This window comes from Trichosurus vulpecula, chromosome 9, assembly GCF_011100635.1.
Source record: "Trichosurus vulpecula isolate mTriVul1 chromosome 9, mTriVul1.pri, whole genome shotgun sequence".
NCBI lineage: Eukaryota > Metazoa > Chordata > Mammalia > Diprotodontia > Phalangeridae > Trichosurus > Trichosurus vulpecula.
This window is the reverse complement of record NC_050581.1, coordinates 204,135,341-204,151,786: the sequence shown is the minus strand read 5'-3', so window position 1 is coordinate 204,151,786 and position 16,446 is coordinate 204,135,341. Positions and strand designations below refer to the sequence as shown.

The window sequence follows — 16,446 nt, the reverse complement described above, 5'->3', positions numbered from 1 at the left end:
GAATGGTGACAGGGGCAGGGGGAGCCCTTGTCTATGTGGCTGCTAGGTGGCTGACAAGGGCCAGGCACCTCCATTTTCAGCTGGGACCCATTCATCGCAAAGATTCTTGATTCTCAGTCGCTCCCTAACCTTTGATGGACAACAGGGCCTGAAACTTCGACTCCGAGTTTCTCTGCTCTCCAACGTCTGTCACGTAGTCAATTTACAAACCAGACCCTTCAGTGTATGTACAGGGGAACATCATAGACTCAGCATCTAAGGACAACCTGAAATGAACCCTGTAAAGCAGGCATGGCCACGGCCTGATGGACATGGCTGAGAAGTTCAGAGCTGAGGTGTGTGTCCTGGAAGTCATCTGACCTCCAATCCCAGCTGCATGACCCCCAGAGTCTCTGTCTCCTCACCAGCAGAGTCTGGTGGCAACACCTCCAAGTCCCCACCTCACAGAATCACTGCAAACGTTCAGAAAATACAAATGGCCACTTCTTGGTATTGTTGAAAAATGTGTTTTCCAACTTGTGTGAAGCTGGAGCAGCTGAAGGACAATCGGGTTTTTAAAGAATGTTTTCACAACAACAGCATGGCATCACTCTGCCCCACAAAGGACTGCTCTTCTGACCCTGCAGAGAAATTAATTTCCCACTAGCCGCTGGCAGCAAGCAAGACTGTTACAGAAACAATCCCGGCTGCGCTGTAGTGTGTTCCATTGAATTAATTTCCTTTGACAAATGTATAAAGTGACATGAATGAAAAAAGAGCCACACAGCGCACATCGTGTTCCTTCTCTGGCTCTGGCACTTCGTGCTCCAACAAAGGAAAAGACCAGTCCCCTCCCTCAGAAAAACCTGCCTTACAAAGCTCTGGCTTTCTTCTGTGAAGTTTGGTCTACACCAGAATCAAAGGACCAAATAATCTTTAAATTGGAGATGTTCTGAAGCAAAAAAGGCCATGGAATCCCACCTCCAGAGGGTGCAGAAATCTGGCGAGCATGTCCCGGAATGCTCATTCACTCTACAAGCACCTGAAGACTCACTATGCTCAAGGCTGGGGCTGGGGCTAGGGGGCCAAATGAAAAGCAGAAGCTCTCGCTCTCCCAGAGGATCAACACCAGGAAGCACGGAGCACATGTCCAGGAATTGAAAAGGCGGGATGGGAGCTGGGGAGAGCAGGAAGTACGTGAGGACAGGCTCAGTCCCCAGCACAATCCGTGGCACAGAGGAGGCTCTTGCTGGATTGGGCTGCAAAGTCTATCAAGAATCCCCATTTTAGCCAGAAGGCCGCCTTCTCCTTGACTTCCCCATCCTCTCCTCCATCCTCTCTTCCTTCCCTCTCTCCTTCTGCCACACATGAGCTGGCTGAGGGCTTTGGGTAAATTCCCATCTTCCCTAGAGCCCCCCTCCCCATTTCTTCATCTACAAGATTCAGGGGTTAAAATTTTTAGGATTCATAGATTCGTCTCCAGCTGTGGCTGATTAGTAGAGTCATCTAAAGCTGGGTAAGAACAACCAAAGTCTGGGCAATTTGTCAAGTGAAGAAGGAGCCACCCAGGGGGACTTGAGAGGTAGCTGAGAAATGTCTTTAATATGGGAGGAAAGAGAGGGAAAAGTCAAAGGCCACCCAGGAGGAGCGGGAGGGGAGCAGGCACAGGCGAAAGCCACTGATCATCCCTAACTCCTTTGGGCCTGTAACCTGGGCAGCTCCCTTGAGTAAGAAGTAAGGAAGTGAATATGCTCTCAGGCCATGTCATGCCAAGCAAAGGGTGCAGGACCGGGGAGCCAGCTCCAGTACTGCCAGGGCAGCAGGAAAAGGGGCCGGCTCCAAAGAAAGTCAAAAGCAACTGCCTTGTCCTGGTGTCCCTCGGTGCTCCAGGCCATTCTCTATGGCTACAAATGGCCAAATTGCTGCTCACCAGCACTGATGGATGGAGTTCCCCACACCAAGAAATCACGGGTCTTGACTTACCCCCCCCCACAAAAAACTGCCACTATTTTGCAGAGTGTCCAAAGGAGGGTGACTAGGATGGTGAAGGGGAACTGGGTGGCTCAGTGGATAGAGTTCCAGGCCTGGAGTCAGGAAGACCTGAATTCAAATGTGGCCTTAGACATTCATTAATAACGGTGTGACCCTGTTTACCTCAGTGTACTTATCTGTGAAACGAGTGGGGGGGGGGACGGCAACCCCTCGAGCATCTCTGTCAAGAAAACCCCACACAGGGTCACAGAGAGACGGGCATGACTGGAAAATGGCTGAACAACAGGCTGCTGAAGGGCCTCAAGAGCACGCACATGAGCATGGGCTGAAGGAACCGAGGGTGGTCAGCAGCCATGAGAGCATCTGCAGGACGATCTTGCGGAAAAGGGGTGAGCTCGGCCCCAGAGGACGAAACCACAAACGGAAGGTGCAAAGAGGCAGACTTGTGGCACTTCCCAACGGTCACCATCCTCCCCATCACCATCACCAAGGGTGCCTGAGGCCCTGTGCTGAGCCCAGAGTTCCTGCCCCTGGCACCCCAGGAAAGCCATCTAGAAGGGCCACAGGCTGCCTCGGGAGGCTGGACACACACGCATCCTCTGGATGGCATAGACCAGGCTGGACCAGAGGGCCTCGGAGGATAGGAAGCTCCTCCTCTGCTCTTCCATCTTATGGGCTGCTAGGGGGCACCATGGCGCAGAGCCAGGCCCGGAGTCAGGAAGACTCATTGTCTTGAGTTCAGTTCTGGCCTCAGACACTAGCTGTGCGACCCCGGGCAAGTTTCCTCATCTGTAAAATGAGCTGGAGAAGGAAACGCCAAAGCTCTCCAATATCTGTGCCAAGAAAATCCTAAATGGGTCACAGAGTCACAGGTGAAACAATCCCTGTTCTCTTACCTCACTCTTCCCTGCATCCTCCTCCTCCTTTCTCACATCTCCAGTCCTGCTGCCCTCCCACAATTCCTAATTCACCCTTCCCTCTCCCATCCTCCCCATAATCCTAAACACTCTCAAATGTGATTACATAAACAATCACTCAACATTAAGCACCTACTATGTGCCACGCACTGCAAAATGTTGATTAAGCACCTATTCGATGCACCACCTTGAGCTGGGTGCTCTCCTAAGTGGGGACAGGAACAGGAGGAAACGACCCGGGCAGAGAGATCAAGAGCAGCCACTAAAAACCACCTGAGAACTAGATCTAGTTCCCGTCCCACAATCCTTTCACTGACTTAAGAAAGGAGTGGGGAGTGGAAGAAGTGGGATGTTAATGAGGCCAATCCACTCAACAAAACTCTTGACTGCCTATGGCCTACAAAGCGGCTCCTGGGAGAGGATGGTGGGCTCAGCTCAAGCCAAGACTTTGGGCAGGTGCCTGGATACTCTCTCTCTAAGACAAGGCTTTCCAAGGAAATGGCCCCTCTGCAGCAGGAGTTTCTAGGTAAGAGTTTCCCAGTTCTAATGAAATCATAAAAATGTGTACCCAAAGGGCTACAAAACCGTGGATACCCTTTGACCCAGCAATACCACTTCCAGGTCTGTATCCCAAAGAGATCATAAAAATGGGAAAAGGACCCATGTGTACAAAAACATTTATAGTGGCTCTTTCTGTGAAACACTCACAGTAGAAAGGGGGCCGTAAAGTCAGGCCGTTTGGGATGAGCACACATTTTGGGGAACTCGCATCCCCAAACCCAGACTTCCATTGCCACTCCCATTGCCCACTTTTATTTTTTAATAGCGGCTTCCTTAAACAGGGGGAGGGAAGAGCTGTCACATTTGAGGCCTGCTAACCCCTTGAGGCAGACATGGGAGGAAGAGTGGCAGGTGCAAAGAGGCAGGTTTAGGGGCTCTGGGCTGCCCTGCTGGGGTGGGGAGGTAGGGTGCGTTTTCAGAACTGACTTGGCTATCAAAGTCCTTTATCTCAGAGACTTTCTGATTCTGAGGTGCTGAGTGTATAGTTTCCTAATGTACTTCTGTCCTGCCCAAATCAGGTCTCTCTCCTTTCAGCTTCATTTCTCTCCATGCCCTGTATTGGTTCCATCTCTGTGCCGGTGTTCATCTTCTGCCTGCTCTCACTCTCCCTGTCCAAAGCTCTTTCCCTTTATTAAACAACAGACACTCTGTGCTACAGCAGCTACTTCAAGGAGAAACTTGGGCTCGCCAAAGATGCCTCCCGATGTCCCAAGAGCAGTCTAGTCTTCTGCCCTGTACTTACTCAGTTCTGGGCTTCATTTTTTTCTGGTCTGTTTTCTTTTGTAACACGACTAACATGGGAATGTTTTACATGACTGCACATGTATAGCCAATATCAAATTGCTTGCCTTCTCAATGAGGGGGGAGGGGAGGGAGAGTGGGAGAAAATTTGGAACTCAAAATTCTGAATGAATGTTAAACATTGTTTTTACATGTAATTGGAAAAAAATATTTTTAAAAATCACAAATATGTGTCAAAAACAAGATTTCATGGCCTTGGAATTTCAAAAATAAAGTGCTCCTTGTCCCCAAGACCTGAAGTTCTGTCAGCAAATAAACAAAGGACAACATAAACTGAAGAGGGAGAAGCTAAGAAAAATCGGAGGATCATGGGAAGGGGGGTTTCTGAGCAGAGGCTTGAACTAAGACAAAACTCAGAGAAGCAGAGAGGATGAGTGAGTACATTCCAGGCACTGGGTGGGGCGGGGGGCGCTTTTTCAAGTGCACAGATGAAAGGAATGAAGAAGAGGTCAGAGTCCAGTTTCACTGGAATGTGGGGCTCCTGGAGAGGGTTAGTGTGACAAAAAGCTAGAGGGTAAGAGAGTGCCAGAGTGTGGGGGGCCTTGAATGCCAAGCTGCAGTGCTGAGATGGTATCCCTCTGAAAGCGACTGAAATCCGTCAGCCAGTACTGACCAGAGCCTTGGACATTCTATCAGAAGAAGCAGGTCTGGGGAGGATGCGGAAAGTTGCCACCCAAGCGCTAGGTGGTCCAGGCTTTAGAGCGCTGGGCTTCCAATTGGAAGGCTGGAGTCCAGACCCTGCCTCAGATACTGATTAGCAGTGTGCCTCTGGGCAAGCCACTTAAACATCTTCAGTCTCAGTTTTCTCATCTCTAAAACATGGATAATAACAGCATCTACTTCCTGGGGTCATAATGTATGTGAAATAATTGGCAAACCTTAAAGTGTGATAAAAATTTCAGATCTTGCTAGTATATTATTACCAGTTGTGCCAACTATCCCTAGGAAAGAGCCTAGGATTGGAAGGCAGGAGCCTCCATATTAATTTGCTTTTTCATCTTATTACAAATTACAGTTCTCTGAGGGGGGAGGGTCTTGACTTGAGGGTCATCATGGGAAGCCCAGGGGCTCCCAGGGTGGTTGTGAGGTTCAAATGAGATGATACCTATAAAGCACCCACTCAGCACAGCCTCCAATACATAGTAGGAACGGAATAATTTTGTTCCCTTCCTCCCCTCTCCCCTTCTAGAAGCACATTTCTAAATTCATAAGATAACATACATTGGATGACAAAGGAAACCCATTATGCAGAAAACAAACTTTTATTGAGTCCCTACTATGCATCAGGCACCGTGCTAAGTGCTGATGATACAAATAAGAAAAAGTCAGATGGCCCCTGCTGTCGAGGAGCTCACAATCTGAAGCTGAAAATGGGCATAGGGGCAAGCGGCTGCGTGTTGATGCCCTCAAAGGGGAGCTATGGGAGTCCTCCAATCAGGGGCAGAAGGAAATAAAGGGTGAGTCCCAAAGCTGAAGCCATCTCCATGAGGACAAGTTTCCCAGTGACTATATGAAAGTCATCAACATACAAAAACAAAAAAACAGCCTGAGTTCTCAGGCCCCAAGTTAAGAGCCCCAGCACCGAGACTGAGGTCCCAGGCCACCTCTGACACACCCATGCCTCAGTGGCCCCAGATCAGTCACACAGCCTCTTAGAACAACAGCTACAGAGGAAATGCCAGCCTGCCTTGGTGGATGGAGTTCCCTTATTCTAGAGTTCTCGGTACCAATGAAATCTCTTCACTTGCCTAGGGCTAAGTGATGGCTCCAGCCAAGCCTACATGCAGACAGCTGAAAGAAGCAGCTCCCTGCAGATGAGGTCGTGCACAAGCCAAGGACTAGCCTTTGGTGTCCTGCTCCAGGGAGCAGCTGGCCTTGAGCTGACCGTGCTCAGCAGAGGAAAGCCCTCAGGGGTTCACAGGACACTTTCCCCTCCATTACTCCACAGACTTCCTTCAGCAATTCTGAGAAGGAGAGGGCAGGATAGTGAGATCAGCCTGACAAAAACTTTTCTGTGGGGTCCCCTGCCAAGCAAGGTCCCATAGAGGCCAAGTTCCCAAGGGCCGCTCCCTCACACCCTGGGCACTGGAAGGTCCTGATGGCTTGTCTCATGGCATCTTCAGACTTCTTTCTGGGGTTCCCTTGGCTTGCTTCTCTCCCTGGAGCCACTCAAACCCACAGCTGGACTGTGGTGGTGCTCTCTGTTGGACAGAGCATCCTGTACTAAGTCACCAGTGCTGACGGTGGGGGCAGGAGTGAAGTCCTCCCTACCTGCTACACTCGGGAACTGGGGCAAAGAGCTATGACCTCTGCAGAATCGAGCTCTTCCTCTATCACTGCCTCTCCTCAGAGCTCTAGGTAAAACTTCTTCACCTCTCCTCCTGGAACAAAGATGGTAACAATGGCCTAAGGAACAGGCCAAACCTCAAGACCTGCCCATTGTCTCCTGGCCCTGCCCCTTACCCCCTGGAACATCAGTGCTGACCAAGGTCCCCTGATCAGCCCCCGCCGCAGCTCTGAGGGATACTGGCCACTAAGAGGAGGAAACTAAAGGCCAGGCGTGACAACCCGAACGCCTCACGCCCAATCCTCAACTCTGCCCATTCTACCTCAGCAAGCTCTGAGTGAAGAGGGGTAGAAGAAGGTAGTGCCCAAGGGCGGCTGATGAGAGCTCAGTCCATCTACCACTCAGTGGCTTCTCAACCTTCCCAGAGCCCTGTGAAGTGGGGAGTCCAAGGACCCCCATTTTACAGATGGGCAAACTGAGGATCAGAGGCTTACTGATTTGCTTACGGTCACACAACTAGCAAGCGTCAGATGAGAGCTTGAGGTGGGTTTCTAATTTCAGATCTTATGTGCCTTCTGCCTCACAACCTGGCCTGGCATGGTGGTATTAGCTTGGCAAGACTCAAGAGCTGGTAAATGTCATAAGGACAGAAAAAGTATACAGACCATTAAATGATAGGATAGTATGATACTAAGAAATTACACTGATTAAAATTACCTTTCTGAAAGATCCTCTATTAATATCAAGCAAGGGATAGAACAGGGAGACAAATGCTCACCAGGTGTTTGTCACTGTGATGGAGAAGACCCCGTTCTGTGTCCCAATGCGAGAGAGGGCCCTAGAGGGGGGTAAGTGTTGCAGATCCTCTTTCCTGTTGGTACAGGCCACCATGCTGATCAAACCCCTGAACACAGGTGACTTTCCTCAATGAGATCCATAAGCACTCCAAAGAGATCAGCACAACCATCTCCATGGGCGAGCACACACACACACACACACACACACCCCTCTTGTCCATAATGGGACACGCAGCTGGCTGGAGAGCCCATGAACACAGATCAATGAAGCCCAGAACTGAGTAAGTACAGGGCAGAAGACTAGACTGCTCTTGGGACATCGGGAGGCATCTTTGGCGAGCCCAAGTTTCTCCTTGAAATAGCTGCTGTAGCACAGAGTGTCTGTTGTTTAATAAAGGGAAAAGAGCTTTGGACAGGGAGAGTGAGAGCAGGCAGAAGATGAACACCAGCACAGAGATGGAACCAATACAGGGCATGGAGAGAAATGAAGCTGAAAGGAGAGAGACCTGATTTGGGCAGGACAGAAGTACATTAGGAAACTATACACTCAGCACCTCAGAATCAGAAAGTCTCTGAGATAAAGGACTTCGATAGCCAAGTCAGTTCTGAAAACGCACCCTACCTCCCCACCCCAGCAGGGCAGCCCAGAGCCCCTAAACCTGCCTCTTTGCACCTGCCACTCTTCCTCCCATGTCTGCCTCAAGGGGTTAGCAGGCCTCAAATGTGACAGCTCTTCCCTCCCCCTGTTTAAGGAAGCCGCTATTAAAAAATAAAAGTGGGCAATGGGAGTGGCAATGGAAGTCTGGGTTTGGGGATGCGAGTTCCCCAAAATGTGCGCTCATCCCAAACGGCCTGACTTGACGGCCCCCTTTCTACTGTGAGTGTTTCTGGAACAACAGGCAGCTCACCCAGCAGAAGCTGAAAGCTGAGCAGGGGAACAGGGGGTTCCCAGCTGAGTGAGAGGACAAACAGGCTGGTCTCCTAAACTCAGTCATGGGATTTCCATGTTCAAAGACTGTGACTTATTGAAGAGCCTTCTATGATGCTTTGTTCTCCATCGCCTATAAATCAAATTGTGACGGATGTATGCATTGTGAATATTCTTAGAAAATGTCTTCATTGTTTCTTTTAAATTTCCCTTTGTAGCACAAATGTTACCACATTTAAAATGTCAGTTAAAAGGCATTTTGCCCTTTGAAAGCAAACCCCTATTTAATATGAACAAATAAACAAAACCACACTGACAACTCAAGTAAGTGAATTAAAATGTGAAAATAAAGCAGGTGCACGTAGGGATGTGTCAACCTGACAGGAGCAGGGTCTGACTCAGCTGGCTTGTCTGCCTACACTTGAATGGTCCCCACACTCCTGTACTACCTAGATTCAGAAACATCTTTTGAAATTGATATTAGGCAATCCAGACCTTGGCACTTCTCCCCACCACCCTGTGGAATGGCTCCACACAGGGTATGTCTTTGGGACTCTCCTTCTCTGTTTCTTTCTCTTGCTCTTCATCTGGACACTGTCTGAACCAACTGTCCTTCAGATCTCAGGTTTTTGCTTTGCATAGCGGTGGCGAGGAGAAGTGGGGAAAAAAAGGATGGAGGAAGAGGAGAAATTCTCCAGGCTGCTCGTCTCTGACATTAAAAAGGCAGCAGGATGACCTGCTTTGCCACTGCCCACCAAGCACAGAGCCCTCTCCCTCCGACTTGCAGCTAAAACCTTGCCTAAATGTGGTGACTCCATTAGAACTCGAACTCCTCCAGAGCAGGGCCTGCTCTGGCCCCTGGGACGGTGCTTTACACTGAGTAAATAAATGCTTTATTATTTCATCCATTCAGAACCAAAGTGGATCAGACCTGGCCATGTCATTCCTCTGGGGGCTTACTGCTATCTACTAAGGGAGTTTGGATGGCTCCACCTAACCTTAAAGGCCCTCTGGCCTATTGGCACTCCTTTTACCTTTCTAGCCTCCTCTGCCCCTGGGAAGCTTTCTGCTTTCCTGCCTTGAGGCCTTCGTACTGGCTGTTCACAAAATCCAAGAATCCAGGAGAGGTTTGAGTAGCCTCTACTTCCACTCAGGTCCACCGCACCCACCCCACATTCCCAACAGTGGTCATACTTACAAAGCCAGTTTCACTTATGCCGAGTGCTAATTGTTAGGGAATGTGTTCCTTGGAGCAAGCTGAAATCTGGCTCTTTGAAATTTCCATCTGTTGCCCTGTTCGCCCATTGGAGCCAAACAAAACAAATGAAATTCCTTTCCCATATCAACGTTTTCAAATACTTGGCAAGAGTGAACACATACCCTGCATCTTCTCTTTTCCAGGTTAACTCCATGCCCCCTCCCACAGTTCCTACCACTAAGTTTCAGATGGCACGGACCCTAGGCCTTTACCACTGAGTCTGCTCACTTCTTGGTGTTTTTCCAGGTTTTTAAAGTCCTCCCTAAAAACAATATTTGAGATGTGGCCTAACCAGGACAGAGGGCAGCAGCCTCCAGCTTTGGGCCTCCAGAAGTTTCTTTGTTGAGTTTCTCCCATTCCTCTTAGGCTGATATCACCTGCAGAATATTAGGCCAAAAGATTACACCTACTCCTCATCTGAGTCCCTTGAAGGAGCCTTCCCCAAATCTAAGCTGCAGGTCAGACTGTGTTCAGCCTTCTATTTCTCCATCATAAACTCTAGGAAGGGAGGCTCACTTCTTGCCAAGATTCCCACCACTCCCACCCCAGGAATCAGTTCCTCACTGCCAGTTATGGTGAGGTCCAGAATAGAATTTCCCACTGTTGATTCTTCAACCTGTTGAAGGACCAAATTATCATCAGACACGTCAAGTGGGTCCTCTTCAGAAACAAAGGACAAGCAACAGACAACCAGCACCGTGGGGCTGCAGGCTTCACCAAAGGACAGTGGCTCTGTGGGGAATGAGGCATTGCCAGGACAAAAGTCAGAAATCTCTCAAGCTCACTGGGTGTCATTCTAATCTTATTGACTACCCAGCACCATAAACCAGTGGCCACCCACCTGCCACTGAGTCTGAAGCCTCAAACAGGTGTGGGGACACCTCTCAGGAAGAAAGAAAAATCACCCAGTAAGCCAGGCCCCAGCATTAAGATGGGCACATGCCTTCCACAGTCAGAGTCTCCTCTAACAAATGAAGGGACTAGACTCCAGGATTCCTCTCCTTAGGCAAGTCCTCCTCAAGTACAGATTACTTCTCTTCTTTCAACTCAAGCATTCTCTAACATGATGCACTGACCAGAAAAACCTGACGATTATTTATCTCAAACATCCACCAGCTTATAAACTTGTAAATAGAGGCCTGAACATATATAGACCATAAAGAGCAGAACAAAAACTCCTTGAGGATTAAATAAGTAAAGCTCTTAGCACAGCACAGAGTACACAGTAGGCATTTAACAAGCACTTGTTCCCTTCCCTTGAACACAGGGATTTTTCTTGTCCACACAACCCAGCGCCCGGTTCTATAAATGTTTGGTGAACTGAACTGAACTGAGTAATCAAAAAGAATTTCTTTTGATGTAAAGTTATGGCACAACCCTCTCTCTAAACCATAAAATGAGTTTCACTGCATTTTTTTTAAATTTTCAAGGCTATTGCTTAATAAGACAAAGCAGAGATTTTAGTATTAGATGACTTTTATATCTACACACACATATATAGGGCAGGGACTATCTTTACCTTATTTATATCCCCAATGTTTAGCACAGTGCCTGGCACACAGAAGGCACTTAATGAATGTTTATTGAACTGAATATAGGCACCTCTGGGTGTGTGTGTGAGTGGATATAATTGTTGTCTTTCCCTTTAGAATGCATGACAATATCCCTTGAAGACCTTTCTTTGTGTCCCCATGCCTGGAACACAGTCGGGGCTTAATTAATGCTGGCTAGCAATGAGGCTAGCTCAGTATGACTTACTTTTGAAGTCTTTGTGGTCAACGCCTTCACCTCTGGAGGAAAACAAGGCCTGTCTTTACTAACACTGGAGAACGTTTCCAGAATCATCTCTAAGCTCTCACACTGTGGCTGCAGACTCCAGGATCTTCCTCGTTTCCCCTCTTCCTGCCCCTTCAGTTAGTCCCCCTTCCTTCACTGTCTTTACAAAATCTCAGCAGCTGTGATCACATCCACCAGCTCTTACAGCACCTGAAGACATCGTTCATCTGGACCAGGTAACTTGCCAGGCGTGTGGTCGATCGGTCACTCAATAAGCATTTATTAAGTGCCTACTATGTGCCAGGTGTTGTTTTAGGCAATGGGGATACAAAGAGAGGCTGAAGACAGGCCTTGCCCTCAAAGAGCTCACAATCTAATGGGGGGGAGACAAAAAGAAACAGAAATGTACAAGCTATATACACGATGTGTTCATGCTACACTAGAATCAAGAGGGGTTGGGAAGACAGGGAGGTTGGCAGTCTGAGCAGAGGAGGGACAGGGTTCCGGGCCTGTAGACAGCCAGAGAAAATGCCCAGGGCTGAGAGATGGAGGGGCTTGTTTGTGGAACAGCCAGGAGGCCAGAGCCAGGGAGTACAGGTAAGACGGTAAGTTGGGGGAGAGGCTAAGTGATAAGGTTTTGAATACCAAGCAGAGGATTCTGAACTTGATCCCCAAGGGCACTAGGGAACCAGTGGAGTTTACTGGGTGAGGGGCAGAAATATGACATGATCGGACCTACACTTAGGAAAATCTCTTCAGTGGCTACAGAAAGAGGATGGGTGGGAGTGGAGAGATCCCAGAGGCAGAAGACGACTCCCCCCACCAGCAGCTACTGCCAAGGTACAGGTCTGGGGTGAGGAGGGCCCACCCCATTCCTGAAGGGGAGGGAGGGAGCTGCTCTCCTGCAATCTGCTCACTTATCTTGGGCATCACCTCCCTAGTATTCAGAATGGCTTTGTCCTTTGCAGGCCAAAGACCATTTTCCTTGGCAGAGAAAAGAGAAGACAAGCAAGAAGAGGGCAGAAGTCTTTCTCTATGGTTGGCTATTCCTAATTCCTCTCTACCCCGGGCCAGGAGCGAGCCAGGCATGGAGAACAGCCAGTGGAAAGACATAGAGAAGGGAGATGGGGGGCCATGGGAAAGGTGCCTCAATGAGGTCTGGGGGTCTGGATCCTAAAGGTGGGAAGGGGAGAGGTCAGGAAGTAGTTTTAACACCTCAGGAACATTACCCCAGCAGCAGCATGGAAGAGAGACTGAGGCACAAAAATGAAATAGAAAGCTCCTGGAGGCAGCAAAGCCCTGACCAGGGGTGGACAGAAGTGGACATACACACATGAGAGATGACCAGGAAATGAAAATGACAGCACCTGGGGTCATGGGCAGAGGAGTCCAGTGAGACACTAAGGTTGGAGGCCTCAGTGATTTTGTCATCCACTGTTTACTTCCTCTCATCCCATTCAATGTAAGTTTACCCAAGGGGCCAATTCCAACCATTCTGTAAAAGTTTTGTACCAGAATCATATCAAACCTGAACACGTGTTCCCCACGTGTGTACACACACACACACACACACTCACACACACACACACGCAAAATCCCTGGACTGAAGAAGTGGCGGTGACCCAACGTGTCTGATCCATGCATTCAGCCAATCTGAACAAAGGACAATTTGGATTTCCCCAAGAGAAAGGGGCTAAATTCTACTGGTTCTTTTTCCTCAGCCCTCCAGCTGGCCTGTGGACAAACAACTCCTGAGGCCACTCCAAGAGAAAGAAGACTCACAAAATCCTAGGGTCAGAAGCAGACAAGTTCTGAAATGGGCAAATCCAGCCCTGTCCTTTGGCCTGGAGTGGCCTAAGACCCAGATGCTGCATCTACTCACAAACGTCAGGCAGATCTCTGAAACCATTGGGTTACTGAAGAGGCACCATTTAAACACGTCATCACAATGTGTGGCCACTTTACCAAGATCTGGAGTCGCTGACGTTTTACAAACAGATTCTTCTCCCTCCTCCCCTCTCTCTTTAAGGATATGGAAAAGCTGACTAAGATCATGTGGCCTGACATTTCCTGTGAGAACGCTCACAGCTTTGGACTCCACAAAAACATTGTGCCTTAACCACTTAACTTCAGAACCAAGATGAAGTCATAGGTAGGCATCTAGGTGCAATGGCCACGTGGGGACCAAAGTGTGACCATAAGAGGCATCAGATGGTGGGGAGAGACCAGGCAGTCGTGGAAAAGTCGCTGCACAATGAAGTGGCTTTGGAGACGACACTGATGCAGTATCCCCACAAACAATCATTTCTCCTGCTAATTCTCCTTCCTTGTGTGTCGCCCCATCTCTGAGAGCTCCCTGTGCCCCCATGGACTTCAGCAAACTCCGGAGGAAATGTGTCAAGTACTTCGTGTACATGTTCCTTGAGCTCCCAGCTCCCAGCCTTGGGAAGGAGCTTCCCAGGCAGTCAAAGAAAAGCCCCTTCCAGGGCCTGCCATTCACACTTCTGCCCCACAAGCTGGCATGGAGGTGTTCTCCTGGCTCCTCCAAATGAACGAATCAATGAATGACTGTGAAAAACCCAAACTTGTGAGAGCATGCCAACTTTTCTCCAAGGTCTCTGGCCTTCTCTATCATAGAGAACTAAGGTTCTGGGACTTCGGTCAATCACAACTCCCTTCAAGGTCTAGGCTGGGGTCACCTGGAGCAGCAGCCACTTAGCTTAATTGAACTCAACAACCTTTATTAAACCCCTTGTATTATATCAGGTACCATGCAAGGGGCTGAGGATACAAGGACATACACCCGACAGCCCACCACCCTCAAGAAGCTTACATTCTTCTGAGGAATAAAATCTGTGATTTCAATAGAATGAGTATCCCTTTCACCAATGCCAATAGCAACCCCACTATGGTTTAGCAGATAAATTGCTTCAGAAGAAAAAATTCACCTCTTAATAACCAATTCTCTTACTCAGCAGACAAGTAAGAGTTTAATTCAAGAAGCATTTATTAAGCCAGAAAGTACAAGAGACAGTGGCCAGGGTACAAAGATGAAAAGGAAAGGTGGACCACAAAATTCCAATCTGCAGCAAAAGTCACCAAGACATAGTTCCAAACATGACTGACCAATGATGAGGAAGACCAGTGGTCCCTAATCAGTGGGGTCCAAGACCTTCCTCATGGTCAGGGGCTGAAGAGCTTTCCAGATCTTGGGGGTCCCTGGGAGGTCCTCTAGTTCTTGGAAGGTTCCTTCAGAAGCATGGAAATGCCTATGATTGGTTAAGGTCAAAGTCCATCAACCAAAACTACTTTGGTCTCAGGTCTTTCACAGGTCATCAGCTGCAGGCCATCTTAACCAGAGTTTTCCAAAGGTCGTAAGACCCTATCAGCAGGCTCCTGGGCCTTCCGAAGAACATCAAACCCTAGTGTTTGACCAACAGTGTGCTAGGGTCCAATGAAGTTGCAGTTTTAAAGCAAAGGTCATGAGGGAGTGGGTAGCAGTGATTCACAGGGCAAAGAGCCATGCACTTGGTGGGGGGGAAGGCGTGCAGTACAGCAATTAAATTCTTACAACAGACATGAGTGATACAGTATGAATCTAGCTGATAAATCAAACCCAATTAATATCATCATCAATACATGGTGGATTAATCAATCCTAACTTTATCCTAAGAGCATTAACTAAGAAACTCAAACTTAATCCTATTCTACCTAATTCACTATACAATCACTAACACCCACCAAATCACAAGAACTGAATAGATGCTGATTAAATTGGTGGGGGGGGCAGTATCCAAATTATCTTCACAGAAACTACTGTCTTTGCCTTCAGAGAGCTGATGCTCTACTGGGGGATGCCAACGTGGACCTAGGTAAGTAAAGCTATGGAGAGAAGAAATCTACCATAGCCTGGCTTCTAAGACAGACTGACTGCCTTTCCTCATGGGGATAAAAGCAGTGAGAAGCTTTTCCTTCTGGTCTGATACTGGACTGTGTGAAGGGCCTACCTCCCTAAAGAAGTCAAGGCTTCCATCTTGGGGCTCCCCACTAGCAATGGTGAAGTTCACTGTCCCTATTATGGCAGTGCAGGAATGGAGAATGGAGTATGCCCAATGAGCAACTCACCACACCTGACATTAGCAGAGCTATCTCTCAAAAACCACCTGAAGGAACAGCCAGTGAATGTCATCCTCAAAGATTCTGTCTGTCTTAGTGGTCATTAAGAAAAGGACTGAGGAAGACCCAGGTGCAAGAAGCATCCTGGGCTCCGAACAAGAGGATGAAAGTGGTCCGCCATGGCCAGACATCCACTTACTGGATCTGAGCAGTGGATAGAAGAAGATTCCAATGGAAGAGGAAAACAAGATGCCAGGTTTTAGCAGCCCTACAACATCCCATCAGTTTGAGAATGTGCTCCAAAGGATGTCAGGGGCACCTGCCGTGTTTCAAAGGCACATGGCAAAGGAGAGAGGAGCCAGGAATTACACAGAAGGACCGTGCAGCAGACAGTCCTTGTCTCCAGGAAGACAGCGGAGGAACATGAGAAGGAAAGACGGAGGAAAGTAAAAGATGCTGGGCCAAAGCTGTCACCTGAAACGGGCTAAGTGTTCTGGAGCCCTGTCTAGTGTGGAGTAACAGTGTCTCCACAGGGCCTGAGCACTGATCTGGAGAAGAAAGAAGTGTTTTGGCTGGTCACATCCGCAGAAACTGAGAGCAAGCCAAGACGTCTAGGATGGTATTACTATCAAGAAGAGCTGGGCACAACAGGACTGGCAAGGACCAGAAGTAGCAAGGCCACGAAGGTCAGCCTGGCCCTGACCCACCACGTGTGCATCAGCATCAGGCCAGGCAGACCCAGAAAAGGCTCCATGTGGCACGATGCCAGCTGGGAAGTGGGGGTGCAGTTATCCAAAAGCTACTCCATTTGCCAAGCAAAGACTTCCTCACCAAGAGATTTGTGATGCCTTGGAGGAAGGCTGTGTGTTGGTAAGCAGAAATGGGCTCCTTAGCACTTAGTTCAACAAGTGCCCTTGAAGAGTTTGGCTTTTGTTTGCTTTGAGTAATTCAGAGTATTTCATTGAGTCTTACTAAGTGCTAAGCCCCAGGCCCAAACCCCTATTAGGTGTAAAACCTATGTGGGTGTGGATTGG

The 16,446-nt window shown here is 48.6% G+C and overlaps 1 protein-coding gene across 1 annotated transcript in view; it reads right to left on the bottom strand.

Moving 5' to 3' along the window:
- Positions 1–16,446, bottom strand: part of MINDY4 (MINDY lysine 48 deubiquitinase 4) — a 156,038-nt gene that overhangs the window by 100,928 nt on the left and 38,664 nt on the right. The window lies entirely within an intron of this gene.